Raw genomic sequence first — 12,521 nt, forward strand, 5'->3', positions numbered from 1 at the left:
AATTAAAAAATAGAGCAGGGCCATTGCATTTTAACAGCTTGGAGTTTTCCCTGTGGAAGGATCATCAAACAGTGAAAGAATATGAAGACTCAGCTACACAGCACCTGCTGGGCAGCCTCTGTCAAGATTAACAGCATCTCACCAGGTTATTAGAGTGAACATGAATACTTTGGAGGCTCTGTGGGTAGTTATGGTATCACGTTTTATTATCTTCCACTGAAATGAAATTACTTATTGTAATTGCTTGTCAGTCACAGGCCAACAAATCTGACAAAGGAAAGCTTTTGTGCTGCGAACGGGGAGCAGGAACAGAAGGGAAGAGATGGACTGAGCAAATTCTGCTCAGATATTTTTTGGAGGAAGGGGGGAGGTAGAGAAAATATAATCAGAGAGAGAGGGAGAGGAAGAGCTTCTGCCATACATAGTGAGCTGAAACAAACAATTCTGGCAAAATGACCTAAACTGACTGAGCATCTTTAAGAGCTGTGAAGGGAGTGAGCGAGCTGATACAGGGTGGTGCATTAGGTTGGGTGGAAGTGACTGCTTTGTGGACAGTATATCAGCCACAGCAGCTTACCAGTTTCTTGATAACATCAACCATTGTATCTCTCAAAGACATTGCTGAAGTTTGATGCCTGGGGACCACCAGTCAGAAGGAGGTATAAGCTTTGCGCAGTGCAGAGATTTGAGTCAGACAAGAAAATGATCCTTTTGGGTTGTTTGGTTTTGGATGGCTCAGTCTTTTCTGTTACATTTAAAGGAGGAAGAACAGTGCATGGGAACAAGGGGACAGCAAGGGTGCACTGCAGATATTTGGAAGTGAAGATTGCTGTACCAACCTTTTAAGAGCAGCTACAGAAGCCAGGATTGCAGGACCCCAGAAATGATGCATGACCTGTTGCTGTGCAAGGGAGAGCTGTGATTTTAGCTGCAGGTAGTCAGCAGTTCCAGCCCTACCAGGAGAGCAAAGCTGCTGCAGCTTTTGAGGCAGGGGTTGCCTTTGGCATCTGAAGAGCATCTGTCAGCTTTGCACCAGCAGAAGGCAAAGGGCTCAAGGTGTGCTTAAGGTGGAAGTGTGCCACTGACAAGGCAAATAGCCCCAGTGTTTGCCATTTGACATAAAATTATATAAATCCACCAAGTAACCATGTTAGCTGTTCGAAAGTTTTTCAGTGAGCCCCAGTAACGTTCACTATAGAGGTCAGCATATGTTCTTAATGAAGGAAAAAGAAAAAAAGAGACAGGTCCAATCTCAACATCTCCAAGAGAAAGGATGACCTTGCAAGGAGTCTGTGTGCAGCCACAACCAGCACGAGGCAACAGGAATGGTAAAACCTGATGAACAAGGCAGTCATTTCCTACTTCCTCAGTGTTCATGTTGTTTTCTGTCATTTGTAGCTCCAATTTCCAGCTCAGAGGTATTATATCTCTTTTTGCATTCGTGATGCTGCTATTTCATCACTTTTGGAATTTCTGTGTATTCTCAGCTGATTCTATGATTCTATGATTCTATGATAGTATCTTTAGTCTTCTGCAATATTTGAAGTGTATATCTCCCTCTATGTATTCTGGACTTGTTACTTCTTGTCTTCATGTGTTGCCCCCTCATTGCTGCTTCAGAAGAGACTGTGAGCAGCTGCTGTTCATACTCTGGCTTGTGCTGACTCAGTGACCAGTTAAGCCAAACCAGTTGTAAGAAAAGCATGGGAAATAGCAGCTTCTAGCTTCCTCATGGGCATAGAAGCAAACCACAGCAGGGAACATCACAGATCATATTGGAAGTCCCACATCACAAAAATCATCATCCCAGGTGCTTCATCTGTGCCACAGTTGAAGGATACAATCCTGCATTTACAAAAGCCTAAATGTACTAGACCCTGTTCCAGAAGCAAATATGTTCAGCACGTTAATTATTGTTTTGTCTGCTGTATCTAATTTCCTAGTGCATGAATCCTGGATAGTTTTTGTTATGTAATTGGTGTTAACGATTAGAGCTCAGCATTAATTAAACAGATCAGTTTTCATTCTCAGACATTTTACTTAAGATGCCTTCAGGCTATTAGACTGGGAGGGGGTTCTTTTTTTTTTAAGCATGTGTTCATTAGAGCTTATGTCTCTTTTATCTGCAGATTAAGATTCTCTGCTTCCTTTGTACTGCAACATCAACCAGAGTACTATCAGCTTTTCCTCCTCTCAGCAGTAACTAAGCTCCAGTACTTTATTACAGACATAAAGGACACCTAGTGATACAATTAGAGCTCATACCTTTTGTTATTTTGGTTCCTGTCCTCCTGGCTGCTTTTTGAATCTTGAATGATAGATGGTATGATATTTGCATACCAATTTAACAACTTAATTTTAATACCAGCTGTATGTCATGCACTGGTGATTTCAGCTGAGCTCTAGAGTTCAACAATATCACTTCCTCCTTTAAAGTTTATTCTATGATGAAGCATCCAAATGTGGACTGTTTATGGCAACAACTGCGAATTTTGTTTTTTTTGTTAACAGTAAAGGCAGGATGTTTCTGCTGTGTCTTTTGCAACCGGACATGCCTTTCTCGTATTGGCCTTTTTAGCCACCAACGCGCTTGCAAGAAACGTGGGTAGAGCCCTTCCCAAATCTTCATTCGCGAAGCCTAGCCATGATGATGAAAGGCAGGATGTGTCATTGCAATTGTTCAGACATTATTTATAACACAAAGTGAAAAATTTCATTTAATAACTTCTATTTTGCTCCTGTCTTATGTGTGAGCTACAGTAAACCCTTGGGAAAGTCATTCCATCTTCACTTACAGAAGAGGTGAATCCATCAGCTTCCTATGTTCCTGTAGTTAATTGTCTTCATCACTGGAAATGTGAATCTTATTTTGAATCAGAGCTCGTTAATTTTCAGGTTTTGGTCCTCGAATCTTGTAATTTTTCTGCCTGATATATGGAAAGTGCCCTAACCTGATGGAAATTTTCACTTCCATAAAGGTAATTACAGGTGCTCAAGTGTTACGTCTAATTTGAATTTCAAAATGAAAGCGATTAAAACTCCTGTAATCATTAGTGAGGAGGTTTAAACTGTTCTAGATTTTCATGATTTTAGAAGGTGGGATGCTTCTGTAATGGGTTGATCCATATCCTTCTCTAAGAGGGAGGAGCTGATCTGTCATTCTCTGGGCAGATCTGACCCAGTGAGCAGGGTCAGGTAGGTTTTGTGCTCCATATGTAGGCTTTTGTTATTGCTGCTTGTTACCTTCATTTCCTACTGGTCTTTGGGCTACAGATGATATAGTTTGATGAGTAATTTTGCACTGGATGAAGTGTATAGCAATATGGGCATCTTGTGAATGACAGGTGTCATCCTTTTAAAGATGATCTTATAGCCTCCATGGTATTAAACATGTGCTGTGTGTAGATTTTAGTCTTGGCCTAAGTTTACTTTGAAGAAATCAGTAAGAGCTTGGGTGGGACTGAGAGTGTAGAAAAGGGTTCCAATTTTTTGCACTTAACAGCAGCAGTTATCTTAAGGAGTTCCCCAGCTGACACCAAATACCCAAAGTCCCTTAGGTCTTTTGGCTCAGAAGCTAATGGGAAAGGAAAATCATGAAAGCAGAAACAAAATATAACCTTGCCTTGGTTTTCTTAACATAAGGTGACAGAGACCACCAAGAAACAAATGATAGAGCTGGTAAAATACTCCTGAATGCCACTGTCCAACTGTTTGCAAAAAGAGGGGTTCACCTCAGCATGACACGCTTTTAAGTGCTTTGTCTTCTATTGGTTGCCTGTAAATCCTATAACAAATTATTCCAGTTCTTTACTGATCATTTAAGCTTATTATGTAACACAAATTACAGTTTATTTCTTTTTAGTTTCAACCCTGCTGTGACACATACAGCTCGGTCACACAGTGGGATTCTTCTCGTGTTTACTTGTAGCTTTTTGTCAGTTTTAACTTTCTCTCAACATCTCCTCATGCTTCTGGACCTGACCTCTTTGAGAAGATCATATCAGAGTCACTAGTTAAATGTTAGGTTTGGTTTTATTTGCATGGAATGAGCTACAAGGCTGGGTTAAAATTTCACCTCTCATTATTGCCAGTCTTCATGTTCACACCTTTTTCCATTATCAAACAAAGGTGTAATGTAGTAAAATGGAAAGAGAGTGAGGCTGAGGTTCTGGTCCTTGCTTTGTCCAAACACCGTATCCAGGGCAGCCTTCACCATCACGTCCAGCCCTCAGGGCTTTCTTCAAGGCTCAATTGAGTCAGCTGGGACCATTCATTTAGAATAGTGAATTGACTTTTCACTGCTCATGTGGGTAAGTTTATTCATCCAGATGGAAGGAATGGCCAGGAGACATAATCCCATCCTGATTCCCCAGTATATCTTTCCTTACTTGAAAAGATTTATGTGATTTTTTTTCTAAAATACAGCTTCCCTCAGAAATGAAATTGTAACCAAATACATTGTGACACAGATTTCAAGGCTCATTTCCTTGGTGGATAATCTTCAATCTCTATTGCTGTAATTCTTTAACACTTTTAGAGTCAGTAAATTACAATTTAGTGACAGCAGTTTTTGCTCTGAGTTTTTTTTCCTTTGTAAGGTATCCTCATAACAAGGCGTCTGCAATAATATGATAATTGTGAGGTATGTTAAAACCACCGTTTAAAGGTGCTTTACCTCATATTAAAGTGAGTTGATATAAACACTCTTCTGTTTAAACACCATTTAAAAGGACATATTTAAAGCTCCTAGAAGCTCAGCTGGTTTATTTTTCTTCAACATAATCAGATTAAGTGTAATATATAATGCCTTTCTGTAAAGGAAAGTAGAATGCACTTCTCCTCAATTTAAGAGGAGCCCGTGGCAGTATTAAAAAAAAATTAATTAGAAGTTGTTCTGTTTAGAGGAGCCAGCCTGAAGCATAGATCCTCCTACATGGTTTACATTTCTAAACCCTGCCTGGGAGAGAAGGATATACTTCTCCAAAATGCTCCGATCCAGCTTGTTCACACCGATAGTTTATGGGGTTGGCAGAGCAGACCAGAAGAGCAGTGGGGGACTGGCCTTAATTGGGAACACTCCAAAGTTACTGGTTTGATATTTATTTTAAGGCTCCACCTGAGTTTCCATCTTGGATCAGGAAATTTCATCTTGAAAAATGTGAGCATTTGTAAATAAGCCTCTTTAATGCCATCTGTCATGTGGGGTTGTATCTATCATGTGTTTGTTTTATCACTGAAGCAAAATACACAGCAGATCAGGCAGAAGTGGAGAGGAAAAGGCCAGACTGCAGAACAAGGTGAGCTGCACGTATCTGAAAATCAAGTGGGATTTTGAGGACCTGCATTTCTCTTCTCAGTTCTTTAGGACACGGGCAAAGGATTTGCTCTCACTGCTTTGAGTAGTGCCTGTCTCCCTGAAGGTAATGAGAAGGCATTGCTATCCTGTCAGCTGAGCATTTGCTGGATGGAAAAAAGGGAAATAAAACAAGTCATTCCTAAGAGTATAAAAAGAAATACTGCTCTTGCAGGCAGCAGTTGGTGATTAAGAAACACAGCCTACTTTGTCATAGGACTCAATGCTCTTTACTTGCCTGAAGACTTTTCTTTTCTTTTTTTTTTTTTATCTTTTTGCAGGGTGAGATTGTGTGGTTAAAAATGTGTGACATCTTGCTGAGCATAGTGGGACATAAGCTGTGACTGGGCCATGTTTTCAAGCAGACAAAGCAAAGAATGCATTAAATGAGAGAAATCAAATAGGTGCTCTATCAAAACTGTGTTGACCTAGTGGGGGATCCTACCTGAAGAACAATATGGAAGGGAACGAAATATGAGCCAAAGTAGTTGAGCAGCTTAAAATTGCTCCATACTCCACTTCCTGTTCCTGGGGCTGAGGACACTACAATTACATTGAATGGTGTTCTCTCTAAAGGGAAACTAAATGGGGCACGAACAGCAATTCAGGTCCCTGGGGACATATAAGGAAACTAAATCAGATTGAGCATGTAGGAAAGAATTGTCAAAACCATCCCAGGTGATAGAGCTGTGGGAGAACAAGGAAAGACGCAGACAAATGTGGGAAGGAGAAATAGATGCTGAGTGCTGTGAAGCCTCCTGCATCAATCCAGTTGTGACTAAGGACATCCTGACCTTCCAAGGAAGGAAGGAAGCTGTTCAAGAGACTGATTGCTTGTCCTCAAAAAACAAAGCTGAAAAAGACCTAAATGAGGACTGAGTAATTCTGACTGTACACTAAATGATGCTCCTAGCCCATGATTTGGTAAAGAAGTGGATCAACATATTTTTTGGTTACTGAGGGAACAAGATGTTACATGATGTTACACTGTCCAGGATCATGGTCACTGTGAGAGTGAGCACTATCAGGTCAAGCAAAACCAGCCAAAAAATTGCTCAACCCTTTGCTATCATTTCTGATTTATAAAAAAGACTATTTTGTGATGCAGCCAGGAACCTCAGTTAAGGACTTCCTACTCATTAGCTGTCCACAGGTCCAGAACCGAGATCAGTGCATCATTTGTAGCCATGACTGTGAGCAAATTGAACTCAACAACTGTAAGAAATTAATTAATTGTCAGTGAAATGTGTCCCTTTTTACTGGAGTATCTCAAGATCTATGTATCTTGTAAATATCACCTCTTTTGTGGCCTTTGCTGTTGGTGTAAAGTTTCCCACAGATGCAGCTTTATGTAAATATTATAATTCAGAAAAGAAATGTTTTTCTGGGGAATGCCACTGAAACCCAATACAGGGAGTAAGAAAATAGATGACAATAGTGGGGGAAGAGCATTCTAAGGAATTCTTAGGGTATCCCAAGGGACACTGTTCAATGATATCTTTGGGAAAGATATCAGGGAAGGAAACACAGCTTGCTTCTCTTTGGGAGGCTACTTAGAAATGACATTTTGAAGGGGTCCACCTATAATTGAAAGAGATGTGAGAGAATGTGTATGAGAAAGGAGCACCCTGTTAGGTGTAAGCAAGCGGGTGCAAAATGAGAGTGGCAAATCTCTCTGTCGCTCCTCAGCTTCTTCCACGTGCAAATCAGTTACAAGATAGATTGTTTAGAAGGGAATTATGGACAAAGTTAATTAAAACTAAAGTAACAAAGACTAGAAAAGCCATGCAGGGGACGGAAAATAAATTAAAAATACACCTGACTCCTGCTATGTGAAGATCAAGATCTGTCATCTAATTATGCACCCTGTGATGTAGATAAGAGATGGTACTGGAGATGACTCCTCAAATTTTAGCCTTGTGTCTCTGTTCAGAGCTGGCTGCAAGCTGGTAATCATCTCTTGCAGCCAACTCCATTTATATGTGGGATAGATAATATTTTCTTTTCTATCTGAACTTGAATGAATTATATGAACTGTTATTGGAATTGGAGGGGATTCCCAGGAAAAAAAATCATCTTGACTGAACTTCCATGACCAGTCTACAGATTTTATGGCTCGCTGTGTCTTGCATGGCTCTAGATAGTGTATGAGCAAACCTTCTCCAGATGAGAATTCACCAAAAAGGCTGATTTTTGTTTGCCACAGGAAAGTGAAAAATTTTTTTAAAGAGTTACATTTGGAAAACAAACAAACAAACAAAAAAGGGATAAACTGAAGGAAGGCAGGGAGAACTCTTCAGTTCCTAAGAAGCGTTGGCTGTCTTCTCTAATAAAACTCAGGCAAGAGAAACCCAAAATTCAGGCAAGACAAAATTGGTTTTCTGTGTTCAGGATACAGCATGAAAAAGGAACAAGAATGGCAGAGAATATATATGATCACTGCAGGATAGTGGTCATGACTCAATCATCCTTTATTCTATGGGTGAAGGAGATGAAATCATCCCAAATGAACACAGTGCTTTGTCTCCTCTTTATACTCTTCACACGACGTGCTTCAGTCTGCAATGCTTCAACCTGCAATGGTGGTATAAAGTTACAGAGTAGAAGGGTTTTCCTGTGCTTCCTTCTCCAGCAGAGAACAGTAGGCCATCAAGGAGTTTGTTGCAAGCATGTGCCCACATGTCGTGCTCCTGAAAAGGGGCTTATAAGGCTGTGAATCCCTTTGATTATATTCCTTGTCCCAGATGGACACCAATGACAGCTCAATGAGCACTTTGGTTGGTTAAATAGAGAAGGGGCTCAAAATTGCCGGTCTTCCTATTTACATGGATGGTTTTTGTTAAACATTTATGTCAAATATACTATCCTCCTCTAGAAAAAAATAAGATGTGGGTATGATTGAAAATAGCGGGGGACTCTTGCTTTGGTTAAGCAAATTCAGCAGTAAAGATTTTCTAATATTTCAGCTTTTAATTAAAAAGTGTCAAGTACAGAGTGATGAAATCCTGAAGAACTTATCCCTGGCTTTGCTGCTGTGTTGCTTAGTTCTGTGAATTGCAGCAAAACACTCATGTGAAGCCTTCCAGCCACAGGGCTTGTGTGCTCCTCTGGTGCTCTTCGCTAGGAAAACTGCTGGACTGCAAGTCATGAGAGCGTGGTTAGAAGAAAGTAAGTTTTATGTGTTTGCCATTAATCAGTGAACCAAATATCCTTTCAAGTATGTATTGTTTAGGGATTTTAATGCTCCTCCATCCTATTTGCATATGCAGAAGCACGTTGCTGTTTCTCTATTTCTGTAGCTGACCTGAAGGCAGAGTTAAATCCAGCACTATTCCTTCATGATGTGTTGGTGTGTTGCTCATGTCCAAGTAGAGAGAGCAAATATTTTCAGAGAGGTTCCTGAGGTTATGTTTATTACATGCATTTCAGGCCAGTTTCATGTATTTCCAGCCAGTTTCCCACCTGCTCATCCTAAAGACCCAAGTAACATGATGTTGGTAAAGCAGCATAGGTTTTGTCCATGTTCTAGACTATGATTCCATCTGTGCCCAGTCTGCTGTCCTGGTGCTTAAATAAAGAGTAAGTTGTATCACTGTACTACAGAGATAAAAAGTATTTCAGCAAAGGCTATGGTTTTCCCAAGAGCCATGGAATTATATGTTTAGTCCTGTCAAATCTCAGTGAAATTCTGAATACTCACACATGGCTTCCAAGCCCCCTCCCCTCCCTGCCATACCTCTGTTTGAGTATTTCCCATGTTTTCTGTTCCCCCTGGTCCATCTACCCATGTCTGCACCTGCCTGCACATCACTTGTGTTTATTCTGAGAGGTCTCCAGGCTTTATCCACAGGGAATATGCCCAGAAGAGGCTGAAATATTTTGGAATGTGTACTGAGATATTTGAATTAGAATGAACCAGACTAGGCAATAGAAATGGCTTATAAAAGATGGCTGCCTGCTCTCTATACTGAGATCACTCAAACAATGAATTTGGAAGTAATGGGGTAATAGGGAAATATATTCAGAATTAATGTGTTCATATAAATATTGTACAGTAAATTATTTGCCAAATAACATTCATTACTTTGCAGCAGAGGTCAAATAATTGAGAAAATGTATTTGTGAATAAATTATTCAACAATTAATGCAAAATGTAGCAGCTAAATTATTCACAGAGACTAATTCAACCAGTTCTAATTCGTTTGCACTTCGGAAGTGTTTCTGGGTACATGTACATGAGCATTTGTCCCTGCCCATGGCAGGAGGGTTAGACTAGATGATCTTTAAAGGTTCCCTCCAACCCAAACCTTTCTGTGATTCCATGACATCAGTGCATGGCTCCTGCAGCCCACAGAGACCATGTACTGTTACCCTCTGCAACTGTGGTTACTGAATTTCATCCACAAAGGCCTCTGTGGAGCCTGATAAGTCATGCTTAGCTACAGAAATCCATAGAAGTGCCTTCTTTTGTCTCGAAGACACGAATAACCTATTGCTTGCCTAAATCATTTCTCCCAGTGTTGACTACGGTGGTATTTTAAAAAGAAAACCACAAATGCAAATTATTTTTAAATTCAATTTGATGTAAAGATCAGCTTCACTGGAAGTCATTATGCCACATCTCATCAGCCCAAAGATTTTTTTTAGTAACCCAAACCCCTTCTGCATACAGACCTTAATATTCTTTTTCAGTTAGATAAGTGGTTTGACCTCCATTTGCTTCAACCTGCAAGATTGTTCCTTGATCCCTCACATCGTGGATGTGCAGAAAAGGCTGAAAGTCCACTTTCTGTGTGTGTGTTCACGGAAAAGGTAAGTAGACCTCCACAAGGTATTTAATTACCAGTTTGACTAATAACATGGATCTGACAAAATGGCACTGCTGCTTCTCATTAGCGTTTACTTCTTTAAGGTGGGGAAGAGCAGCATCATTTTTTGATGGCATCGTAGTCAGTCCCTTCACAACGGGTCCCTCATTTCAGGGTGGGTTTGAGGGGCTGCTGGACCCACACTGCAGCTGCACCGTGTCAGAGCCCCAGATGCTGTTTGCAGGACAGTGAAAAGGCTGGGGATTCTTTATGATTGCTGTAGTGCCAGATGAGTTAATGGAAGTGCAGGAGGGAGACAAGAATTACAAAGTCACAAGCGTGCAGGTCAGTCAGCCTTACGGCCGGCGGGCACTTTCTCACTGCAGGACCGGGAAGATGGGTCCCCCTTTCCTAGTAGAATGAGGCACAAAATGGTACCTCATCCTGTGGGTGTTAGAGGCTGTGGGATAAGACAGAACTGGGCACTTTTCTGAGCAGAAAAGGATAGGGGAAAATGTTTTTCCAAAGTGAAATAGCCCCCCAGCAAGCTGTGCCATGTCAGGACTGCTCCATGGTTATTTCAGTGCTGCTGTGGGCTTTCCTTGGGTGATGTGTTAGGGGACAGAGCTGGTGGGCAAGCAGCCCAGCCAGGGCACAGAAAACTGCCCTGGGAGGAGGCAAAAGTGTCTCTGATTCTGGTCGTTTCCCTCCTCCAGCAGCAATGTCTGATGTTGGGGGGGTTGCTGTCAGCAAACTTCATTTTCCCTCCAAGCCCTCTTCAAATCAACTTGCTAACACTGCTTTTGAGTCGAGGGGCATTCTCCTCCTCTTTCTAAAGAGCCAACATTTTTGCCCAGCCATTTTGCCAAAGGGCTTGGTCTGCAAGTTTAGGAATGTTTGGGAACGAGAATCTTGGTGAATTTATTGCCCACGATGAGGTGCTAGGGGCATTTGTTGAGAGCTGCTTCCAGTGTAAGTGGGGCATGGCAAAGTATGTCAAAAATACCCAGACTTCCAGGAGCTGAATCTGTGGTGTTTGTTTAGAACTACTTTTGGGAGATGGGGTCTAACATAGTCTTTGATAAAGTAGAAGTCTTACTTGAAGTGAATGACATTTTTCTTTTATTCTCTATTTCAAGGACATACTATTTTAATATAGCTGTTGTCTGTTAATATTCCTTACTTTATTTTACATTTTCTACCATATATCATAACCAGAAATTTGGAACAGGTCACTTGTTCTGTTGACAAAATTTCTTGTTGTCACTGAACCAGAACTCTCAAATTTCTAGTGTTCATTTATGCCTCTTAAGTGTAATGAATACAGGGATGCCTCAGTCATAGACCCAGATGCCTTGCAAAATAATAATGAAATTTAACCAGCCCAGGCATAAAATATACTCTTGCCCTTGCCATGATCATATTGGTATTAATCAGAGGGAAAAGAAATTATTCATTTCCAGTGAGTGCACCAGAACACTGTGTTTTATGCTCTCCACAGAGTTGCTGCCCAGGTCCTGCCTGCCTGTGACTGCAGGGATCTGGGGGTGAAGCTTTTTGGCAGGCAGGGCTGGGTGTGGGTTCTCGGTCCAGCAGTGGGGCTGGGCACCGGCACTGGCTCAGGACATGATGCTTTCTCTATGCTTTTATGTGAAGTTTAGCAACAACTTCTGCATGAAGACAATATATTAGGCTTTGTAGCTTTTCACACCACATCTTTCCATGCTCTCCCAGGACTAAATCTGCTTTTTTTTGTGGTTGGTAGTGGGAGTAACTGCTGATGTCTCTGGTGTAGCAGCAATGTAATACCAAGATGGTGTGCCTGAAAGGAAAGAGATTGGGTTTGACAGAGCTCAGGCACTAAGGTGGGTTACTGCAGCTCAGTGAATGATCCTACATTAGCTGAACAATGTGTGCCTTTGCCCAAAATGTGAGACAAAAATTAGAGAACATCACTGGCATTTAGATTAAAACAAGTACCCGCTGCTTGTCATGCACTGTGTGTGCCTTGGCAGCTGCCTGTCCGGTGATCAGGAGGTGGCAGTGTTTCTGTGCTGTGGGACTGTTCCTATTGCTGGCTCTTCATTCACTGCACTGACAGAAGGGCGTTCTGACTACACAGAAATATACTTTTTATAATCACCTGTAAGAATATTATGACAGGCGATTAATAATCTGACAGCAAGGCAACTATTTTTAATGGCTTTAAACGAACGCTTTATTTCATCTTTGAACAAATCCTCACTGTAATCCCATTACTGCAGTAAAAGTTTGGGTAGCTGAATATGGGCTGGCTTTGCTCTGCCTTGGTGAGACCTGTGCTGGCAGGAACAACGGATCCAGCACCAACACAAAAGCCT

The 12,521-nt window shown here is 41.2% G+C and overlaps 1 protein-coding gene across 1 annotated transcript in view; it reads left to right on the top strand.

Annotated features, from left to right (window-relative positions):
- The window catches only part of CPS1 (carbamoyl-phosphate synthase 1), a 330,044-nt gene that overhangs the window by 204,004 nt on the left and 113,519 nt on the right, over positions 1 to 12,521 (top strand). Inside the window, exon 45 of the transcript XR_003533439.1 lies at positions 10,046 to 10,165. The gene's annotated coding sequence lies outside the window, so the exon portion shown is untranslated. The remainder of the gene's footprint in view (positions 1 to 10,045; positions 10,166 to 12,521) is intronic.

Source organism: Neopelma chrysocephalum, unplaced genomic scaffold, assembly GCF_003984885.1.
Source record: "Neopelma chrysocephalum unplaced genomic scaffold, ASM398488v2 Primary Assembly neopelma1_44, whole genome shotgun sequence".
Taxonomy (NCBI): domain Eukaryota; kingdom Metazoa; phylum Chordata; class Aves; order Passeriformes; family Pipridae; genus Neopelma; species Neopelma chrysocephalum.